The following is an 11,063-nucleotide window of genomic DNA, read 5'->3' as shown; positions in this document are numbered from 1 at the left end:
ATATTTTTCGGATTGACTACTGCTCATTCTGTAACCACTCAGAATAGTTCCATGTTTTCCCTCAGGCCATCTCCTTGTTTGGTGTGCCATTTAATCATAGAATCCTAGAGCTGGAAGGGATGCTGGAGATTGCCTACCCTATTTTGTAAATGAGGATCTTGAGGTCTTGGAGTTCATGAAGTGAATCTCTGTTAGAAACAGAACCCAGATCTGCCATTTTTCTGGTTCTGTGCTTTTTCGATCAAATCATTTTTTTCCTTTTTTTGAATTTGCATATTGAAATTCCTACTTGTTTATTAAGATTTGAGATAAGTGGAACCTTCTCCATGATGTTCAGCCAGCAGCCACCCATCACTTAGTCTGTTCGCTTGCAATACTCAGTCTGTAATCTGCCAGGAGTTTGTGATTCTTCTTAGATTTAAATGGGTTGAAAATAAAGAAGCTCTCTGATATAGCATATGTCCACTAAAATTTCTTCCACATAGAAAAATCTCTATGAATGGGTGTCAAATAAATGATTAAATAGAAGAAAAAGATGTGATGGTTTGGAGCCTGGATCATTAAATCAATATGAGAAAATAGATGCATAAAAACATATAAAAATATCAGCCACAATCCTGTGCCTTCTACTCTCCTTGAATAAAAAGCTCACACATGCATTTCAGGGTTTTTTAAATTGACTTTAAAAAAATAATTTCACCCCTCTTCTTTAAAGTTTTTCTTTAATGAGAAGAAATTGGTAAATTATAGTAGAGACCAAGCTATTTGGGATTTTAAAATTAAGTTTAGAAATCCATGTACATGATGAGTACCAGTTAGCTGAGCGCAGAAAGGCTTCCAGACAGAGAGCCAGTCAAGTTAAATTGAAAAAGAGTTGGCTAGTTTTTGTTAGTGGATGTTTAAATTTAAAATGATCCATCACCCTAATTCTTCTATTCCGGTATTTTATTAAGTAAATGTTTATTATACTAAATTCCATTTTAAACTGGAGGGCAGAGGAGGGAGTGGATTTTTAAAAGCAGGAATTTCATGTATCTCATATATGGGATTAATTTTAAAAGGACAAAACCATCATTATATTTCTATTTTTAAATAAGTTGTTTATATAGGACTCAGAGGAAAAATAAAACTTAGCCAAATAAAAAGTAGCCCTAAGGAAAATCCCTACACACACACACACACACACACACACACATTTCCTAGCTGAGGGTCTGCTAATGATTTTTAAAATGAGAAGAGGTGAGTAGAAAGAGAGCAAAGGGCAGTAATAGTACTTCCATGCTTTTGACATTATAAGTCAGACCAAGAATGTTTATCACAGCCAGTGTTTAGTGGTCATCCAGATAAGTAGGTAGCTATACATTTGACATAATTCAATCTACTTCTATGCCATGCAACAAAAATTTATTTAATATTTATTATATGTAAATCTAGTGTGTTGACCAGAAAATATAAGATGATTAAAGATGATCACAAATAGTTCCTATCCTCAGCTTAACCATAAGTTTCAATCATTGTGGAGACTGTTCATACATCAATTGATCTGAATATTATGCCTCCCCATTTACAGACTGGTTCTTGGGAGAGGAAGGGCTCTGAATTATCAGGATAAACCATTCATCATTTAACTCCTTTAATTTGTTTCCCTAGAAATTATTGCTCCTACTTGGCCTAAATCCAAGCATTTACCTGACATCCATCTTAAAGACATTTCAAGAAATGAAACTTTGGGTAGTTCTGGGATCTGAAGGCCTATTCAAACCATGTACACATTTCAATAACATTTACTCATGTATTATTTCTTACTGAATTCTATGAAATGTCATTAAATTATCTTCACTGAAACATGAATGGAAAACAATTTTGTTTCTGGAAGGTAAATTGAAATACAAATCAAACTTAAAGGCATCTTGAACCCAGTTTCATTAACACGTTGGCTTCTTCAAAGGCTTAGTAGTCAATAGTGGGAAGCTGAATCTTTTCTACCACCAGTCAAAATGAGCACTCCTTGAGGGGAAGTACTCTGTTTTTTATCTCTGTAAACCTAACGAGGCCTACTATGGTTCCTGGTACCAATTAGGCACTCAGTAATGTGTGTTGATGAATTAATTAATTAGCAAAAATGTGGTCTTGCACCACTTAGAAAATTTCTCTTCTTAAAACTTAAATTACCCAGAAAGTTAAACAAAAGTATGGAATGACTCAGTAATGTAGAATTACCCAAGAAAACAAGCAGGTATTTCTCAGGGCCAAACAGGAAATTGTACTTTGAGAACATGTCATGGTATGGACCTTAAATGTCCCCAAAAGACCATGATAAAGGCATGGCTTCCAACCAGTGGTGCTATTGGGTGGTGGTCAAAACTTTAAGAGGTGAGGTGTCCAGTTAGAGGAAGTTAGGTCATTGGGAACATGACTTTGAAGGGGATGTCAGGTCTGGCCCATCCCTGCCTCTCTTTGCTTTCTGGCCACCATAATGTAGAGAATTTTTTTTAATATTTATTTTTTAGTATTTGGCAGACACAACATCTTTGTTTGTATGTGGTGCTGAGGATCGAACTCGGGGCGCACACATGCCAGGCGAGCTCGCTACCGCTTGAGCCACATCCCCAGCCCCTGGCCACCATAATGTAAACAGGCCTCCTCTGCTATGTGCTCCTGCCATGCTGTACTGTGCTGCCACAGAACCAAAGTAAAAAAGGCCTACTGACCTCTAAAACCATGAGCCAAAATAAGTCTTTTCTCCTTGTAAGTTGATTATTTCAGGTATGTGTCAAAGCAACAAAACCTGGCTAACACAGGAGGGTATCTGGAGGAGGAGAGCAGTTGATCCTAGGGCTCACTCCACTAGACCTTCCACTGATATCCTAGAGGGTGAGCCAGCTGTGGACACTTCCCCAGAGGTGTTTCCTGTATCAACACTTCACCAAAAGCTGTAACCAATAACCTGATATACTGGAAATCTGTCCAGAATACCGAACAGAGCTATCCAATTCCAAAGAGTCAACAGGATTTATTGCCAAAGATTCCTTTGCAAAAGTGAGAGGACATATCATTCTCATATTTTGCCCTCCTTGGTGAGGGATTTAAATAAACACACAGTTTCATTCCTGGACCCACTGGCTGGGGATTCTTTGAAACTTCAGTTACAGATCACTCAGAACAGCATGACCTCCAGGAAAGCTCAGGCTTGGAACTCTTTGAGGAGGGTAATCACAAGATTAATGTTTTTCCCTATTTAAAGCTGATTTAAAACTAAAAATAACTGCAACAGCCTGGACTTATCTTAGAGGGGGAGCAAGACTGGCAAAGGGGCAGGAATTGTACTGCTAGAGAATATCCACAATACATTCTGCAGGGTTTCAGTTCTGAATATGTTACTCAGGGAATATGCAGTACCATTTGTGACATGTGCAATGTGGCTTGCTTTATCAAGAAACTGTGTGATTAACTTTTCTGGGAACACAAAAAATACATTATGTTCAGATACTCATATTTTGTATTTAACATTTTTGCAGGATTTTGAGCACTTAAAAGATCATCAATTTATGTGCTGAGAAGTCCCATTTGTTATTTTCATTTTGTGGAGAACATATAGGAATTTAATTGACTTTACCAAGGTCATCAGCAAAGCAATGATGAGAAACCTGAGAGCAAATCCTTTCTGCTCCCAAATATTTGAAAGTTGGCTCATATAATGAAAAAAAAAAGTATGATGAAAGAGTACTTAGAGTACTTCTGGGAATGAAACAGAGAAACACTGTCTCTCAATGCCTAGAGGTCTGTGCTAGTTCCAAAGATAAAGCTTTTATGTTAGATACAGAGCTCATAGTCATCTGCCTTTTACTGGACATTTTCCTTATTGTATTGTGAACTTGGAAAAATAAAAAGAATAAGCACAAAAGTAAAGTTTTATAAAATTTACCCTTATCTATGAGTGTAATATTCAATGACAGTTTTGTGGTTTGTGCATGTATTTAAATCACTTAGAGTTACGTTAGGTATTCACTGAAGGTAGAAGGTAAGTGTAATATTTATTGAGCCAATATTTATTGAAAGCTTGTTAGGTGCTAGTCTCACCTTCTCATTTAGTTCTTATAAAACACTATATAGGGAAGATGCTATTCATGTTGTGTCCATTTTGGAGGTGAGGAAATGACTAAAAATTTCAATCATTTTCCCAAGGTCAAAGAAACAGTGAGGGTTGGAGGCCAAATGCAAACAGGCTGAGTATTCATCCAAAGCAAACAAAAGAGTATCAAACCAACCTCATGTCCCTTTCAAAGGCCACTTTTTAGCATATAAAACCTCCTTTCCAGGTAGTGTCTTAAAAAATGACAAAAATTACTGACAAAAACTTCAACAAAATGTTAATTCAATTTGGTATAAAAAAAAAAACTCTACTGTTATTTCTACTTTATTCCTATAATGTTCTCTATTGGTTTGATTCCTGGTACTAGTCTAAAGACAGGGAAGCATTTATGGCAAATTGATTTCAAATCCTCACTTTGCCTCGTGTGGGTCATGTGACCTTGGGCACCTTATCTAATTTCTTCAAGATTCTTTCATATTTGTATTCAGTGAGTGGTTCCTAAATTTCCAGCTATAAACGTTTTGTTAGAAAGTAAAAGGAGATTCGGAGGTTAGTTAAACTTCTCAATTTACAAATGATAAGAGTGAGACCCAGAGAAATAAGTGATTTTTAAAAGTCTGCCTTTTACAAGCTCCAGGTGGAACCAGTAATAAACTATAAGGAACCCAGGTCGTTCAGGAGTCCCAGGCATGTGCTCTGTCACTGCCAAGCTATCTCATACTGATTAAAATATGACTGATAATCTCTGCCACCAGCGTTCTTCCTCGGGCAGCTACTGTGTGGTTATTTCTGTGTATAAGCAGATTACAGCATGGGGCAAAGAGATGGGGGTTAAGCCAAGCTAATGTGGGCAGAGCCCCTCGTTGCCATCTGTGTTGTCTCCCACTTGCCAACTTGAATCCATAATGTTTTAGATGAGCTCTGGAAGCTACACAAATATCACTTTGGTTCTTTCTTTGTCTTCTGATGCTTTACTGCATGACTTAAAAGAGTCCTCAGGCTTCATAGATCTCCCTTCTGTGAGCATCTCCATGGAGCATCTCCATGGAGTTTCCCTGGGGAGAATCTGCCTGTAATTACTGCAGCCAACTGACTCCTTAAATGCATCGAGATCTCTGTGTCAAAGCCAAAAACTAACTCTCTCTCTCTCTCTCTCTGATATGTTCAAAATTTAATCATTAACATGAATAAATATATAGATGGCTTGCTGAGTCAACTTAGAGATGACATAAAGATGGGAGCACAATGAATATGATAATAGGGAAATCAAGTTATAGAGAGTCTGGAATAATGGAGTGAGTGGAATATAATGAAATTATAGAAGGGGAATTTTAAATTCTTGGAGTTGGGTGCAAAAGAAAAACTGCACAGGAATAAGATGGGAATATTTGACATAACTCTGGCATGAGTAAAAATGCTTGAGGGCTTAGACTGACCATGAAGTTTTATGTGAGTCAACTGTAATGTGAATGCCAGAAAGATCATTTCATCTTGGGCAGACTTACAACGTGTGGTTTTTAGAACAAAAGAAGTGACAGTTTTCCATTCATGTTAGTCAGAATACATATGGACTTTTATTTTCCTTTCTAGGTACCAAGGTCACAGTCATTCTGATGAGCAACCAGAATTTTTGATAAGAATAAGAGATAGCTCAAAACATATGACAATGTAAAGGATGGTTGAAGAACTGGAAGCATTTGTCTGGAGGGAGGCATGGTAACTGTCAAGAATTGCAAGCTCACATGTCAGTCTGCTGCAGTTTCATGGATGCTGATATAAGACACATGGATGCTGGGTCAGAGACAAAAGACGGTTTGTTACTCACAGAAACCACAGATTCAGCAGTTTCTTAAGCCCTAATTCTCATAGGACAACTCAAAAAGGGCAAGATGATACTTGTACACCCTGTGGGTTGCTTTACAGGAGAGGAACTTTAGGCTTAGGAGATCCTAGTCTGTTATAATATGCTGTAAGCAAATCTGCTGAACCATTTTCCTAGGAGAAGGGAGATATTACTGCTAAACATACCTCTTTCAAAAGAACAAAATGTTGTCACTGCTTTTGTTAAAAAGACATACAGAAACGGGAGAGATCTACAGATAATCCAATAATAACTACATCTTGAGAGTTGTCAGGTTCAAGAGCATAGAAATCTTTGTCGGTCCAGATGACAACATGAGATCCAATTGGTAAGAATTGCAGAAAGACAAATTTCTGACCCAGACAAGGAAATATTGTGTGTGTGTGTGTGTGTAGTCTGTGTATATATTATAGATCACATATATAATATATATTATATAGACACACAAGCTCAAAATGGGATGGAAACCAGGCAGCCTTATGTTATTGACCATTAAGGAAAATACTCATATACAAGAAGAGTATGAATTTAATAGTAGATTAGCCTTCTACCAGCACAACAATGATCAGAAAATAGAGGCAAAGGAAGAAACAAAGTATAGTAGTCCCCTTTTTATCTACAGAGTATATGGTACGATCCCCAGAGACCTACAAACATAGATAGTACTGAATCCTACATATACTGTTTTTTTTCCCTATACATATATGATACGAAATTGTGGTGAAATTTTTTCCTATACATATATGTGATGAAATTTAGTTTATAAATTAGGCACAGGAAGAAGTTAACAATAGTAACTATTCATAAAGTAGAATAATCATAACAATTTACTGTAATAAAATTATGTGAGTGTGGTTTCTCTGTTCATTTCTGGAATTTTCCACATAATATTTTCAGACTGCAGTTGATCGCAGATAACTGAAATTGCAGAAAGCAAAACCACAACCAAGAGGGGACTGCTATATTTAGGAATAAAGGTAGGGACAGAAAAGGATAAAGTGCACTTTCAGACTTGAGATACTTCATCATACTATGTGTCTTCTTTAGCTCTGTCTGTATCCCAAGAGGATCCAGGCATCCCTTTGATGAACTACGAACAGGATGGTATCCACAGCCTTTATAAACAAATTATAATTTCCCTTGTTGTGCTGAAAGCTAAGAAAGACAGTTCAAAATTCTGTTTGGAAATAAAGAAACTTTGAAGCCTTATCCTAAATCAAGAATCCTCTACAATCTAACTGGAAATACTTCTGGCTTCCTACACACTTAAACTGAAGCTTCTGAATATTCCAAAACAAAGTACATCATCCATGAGGGCTTTTCAGAAATAGTATATAGCCCTGCATGTGCCACCACCACCACCAAAAGAGACTAAGATTATTGTGACTCTTATTAAATTGGCAAATGAATACTTTCACTTATAGCTTCATTAACTGGTCATTCTGTTTGAATTCACCTGCACTGCACATAGGGAAGATGATTCAGCTACAACCAGTGAGCAGAGCAGTGACTGTGGTCATGCTATATGACCTGTTTCTCTGTTTCTTTATGTGTAAAGTGAGACAGCTAACATACATGACAGTAGTTTCTTTCCATCTTTTTAAACTCCAAAGAACCCAAGAAAAGTTAATTTCTTCAAAACTTGCATAAACTTGGAGCTTAGAGCTGATAATAGGGCTTAAAAGAGAATAAGGGTGGAAATCTCCTGAAAGATGGCTTACCGGGCATCCCTTTACTCTAAAGCAAAGTGTAGAAGCAATAATCAGGATACTGGGAAAGGCTATGGTGTGGAGGGATCTGGGAGAATCATGTGGCACTTTAGGACAAGACATAAGTATTCACTTAGAGCAGGAAACTGGACCCCAAATTTCTACTCTATACTAAATCCAGAAGGGCATCCTATTCTATAAAAAGAAGCCCTGGAAATGGCCCCAAGATGACTGAAGTATTGGGCCTTGCTCATTTATCTAGAGCAAGCTCCAGACAGGGCGGACTCCATCTTCCGAGAAGATATCTGTCTGCAAACAATTCATTTATCCTTTTCAGAAACAGGAGGTACTAACAAAGCTTAGAGAGCTCTTCTTTTCCATCCCCAAACAAGCATAAATAGCCTTTGACATGGGCCAGTTTGATCCTGGATTGTGCATGCACAGATAATGATTTGGGCAGTTTTTCTAGTGATCTTGACTCAACTCTACAATTTTGTAATAAATCAACAAACAAGACACACATCTTAAATAATTTTTTTTAATGAAATACACCTCACATATACTAAATCTCAGATTTCATTCACTGCTTTTGGTTTGGGAATATTTATTATAAATAATTAAGTTTAAATATATTCTAACATATGTTAACTATAAAAATTGACATCTGTATACTATAGGATTTTATATAATGCCTTATGGTGGACAAGTAAACTTTTTAATCACACAAAATTTATCAATATTCTTAAATATAAAATCCTCATGTTAGAATATCACAGTGCACAATGAAGCCAATAAAAAAGAAATTTGAATACATATTTTTTTCTGTATACATAAACATCTGAGGTACCTAACTTCTGTCTCCTGAAATTGTTGTTTATTTTGCCTCAGTCTTAACCCTTAAAAATAGCAAAAGAATTCTCCATCTTAGAATGTTTATTAATGTAACAGCAGGAGTCAAGTTAATCTCCTTCACACTCCAAGTTAAACTTTCTTTATTCAGTGTTTAAGATATGTTAAGTGATCTCTTGGAGGGAAAGATGTTGATCTAAAATTTGGGGGTCTCTTGAAGGGCATAAGCCATGGGGGTTGTGATTCAGAGTTCAGACAAATAAGGAGGTTGCCATATTTTTCTGAATCAAAAGGCAGATCTATTCTAGAGAGTGACCTTGGGAAAATTTTTTTCATCCTGAGTTGCAGATATACACGATAAATGCCAGCTGCCCTCATTATAAATATCTTGTAAGGTAGGCAAAATGCTGCACTGTAACTCCTGTAGCCAAAAAGCCAGGAAAAAGAGGGCTTACGTGACCTTTTGAGAATACGATGTTCACCCCAAGGAGCTGAGAGTAATTATAACAGAGAGTTGGCACTTCCCACAGGGGGGATCAATTTACTCTGAATAGCCTAAAGCTTTTTATCACTTGTTATGGTATTCTTGGTCTTCACAGGGGAGGAGGGGGGAGACCTAGAAATGGGAGGCTGGACATGGAGCAGTAATCTGAGAAGGAAAAACAAAAATAGAGTGGGCAATAAAGGGAAGAAAGAAAGAAGACCGGGCTTTGGGAGGCCCCCTAGCACTTACTGGCAAGTCCTGGGCTCAAGGCCTCATAGAGGGCAGATGGCTATTTCAGTCCGACCCCATTATAGAAGTGGAACCTGGTGTTGTCCGGAAGAAGGGTGCAGAAGCTGGAGCGACACACCAGTATGCTTGTCATTTTCCTGCTCATGAGTCTGCGGTGATGACTCTTACACTTTGGCCCAGGACCCTCTGATGTCCAGCCCTAACTTGGTCCTTCTTATATGAGTACCAGCTACCTCTCCAACTACATACTCCAGGAAGGCTGCCCTCCCAGCCCAGAGCCACACCCACACTGCCTCTTCCTTATTCTCCCTCCTCCCTTCCTTTGCATGTATCTAAAATACCTCCATCTTCTTAGGTTAAGATTTAATTTATTTCATAAATTATACCAAGCATTTAGACATGCACTATCACACTGAGCCATGTCTTCTCGAATCTTTGCTTCATTATAGTGACCATGCCCACCTCCTGGAGTATTTGTTCACTAGCCCAACTCTGCAGAATTAAACCCTGGGCATGGAAGGCTGTGGTAAAGTCCATTTTCTCCAAGCTCCTCAGAAGCAACCAAAGAGTTAGGGCGACCCAAAGTGTTAGGATTTTGACCATTGGTGTTTATATATTTCCATGTTGTTTGATATGATGTGACCGTAAACATGTACAAAGTTTATAATAAAAATTAGTATGCATATGAAGCTCCCCAGATGATTCTGATGATGTGGGTCGTCAGAGGTCCTTATTCATCATTTGAACAATGATTTAATCATATGCCTTCTTTCATTTATTCTCTCTCCAACAAGGTAGGAAGGTATCCGGAGCAAGAACTGACCCTGAACTTTTCCTCTCTCTCCAGTGCTAGCAACACCAGACTTACAGCAAAGCCTTCCTAAATTATGAGATAGATTCTCTAGAAAATTAGAAAAATTATAAGGATACACATGGGATATTTAAAGGAAAAAGAAAATTTAAACCATGTATTAGTAAGACAGAAAAACAGGTGGCTTAAAGGATCACAGGGTGAGCACAAATCACTGGCCTTTTGCTTCAGATATTTAGAGGCATCAATAATCTCGGGTTCCCTCTTTTTAATCTGAATCGTTCTTCGGGTGGTGTGTTCAGTTACAAATCGTACAGCTAAGGAAGTAATTTGAATAGTTGGAAAAAGTTAAGAATACAAATTCTCATACATTGCTAATGGAAATGTAAAATGGTGCTCTGTTTTGCAAAATAGTCTCCACAGTTCCACAAAATGTTAAACAGTTACCATAAGATGCCCCCCCAATCTACTTTTAGAATTGAAAACACATGTCCACACAAAACCTACACACAAATGTTCTCAGTAGCATGATTCATAATAGCCAATGGACGACCATGACAACCAATGGATAAACAAAATGTGGTCTGCACAAAAAAAAAAAAAAAAAGGAATAATATTTGGCCATACAAAGCAATGTTACAACATGGATGTATTTTGAAAGCATGCTACGAAGCCAGATACAAAAGACAAGGTTGTCTGATTCCACTCATACGACATATCCAGAATGGGCAAATCCATGAGACAGAAAGTAGGTTAACAATTGCCAGAGGTTAGGGGAAAGAGGTGGGAAGTGACTATTAGTAAGTATAGGGTTCTGGAACTTGATAGAGTGGTCACACAAATCTGTGAATATACTAAAAAATTAACTAAATTAATACTTTTTAAAGGCAAAATTTATGGTATGTAAATTATAATTCAAATAAAACTTTTTATTAACAACAAAAAAAGAAAAGAATCAAGGAGTAATATGAGTGCAAGGGGAACATGGATATCAGGATACCAAAAAA

Source organism: Callospermophilus lateralis, chromosome 5 (assembly GCF_048772815.1).
Source record: "Callospermophilus lateralis isolate mCalLat2 chromosome 5, mCalLat2.hap1, whole genome shotgun sequence".
Taxonomy (NCBI): Eukaryota; Metazoa; Chordata; class Mammalia; order Rodentia; family Sciuridae; genus Callospermophilus; species Callospermophilus lateralis.
The sequence above is the reverse complement of the archived record's forward strand: the minus strand, read 5'-3'. Positions refer to the sequence as shown.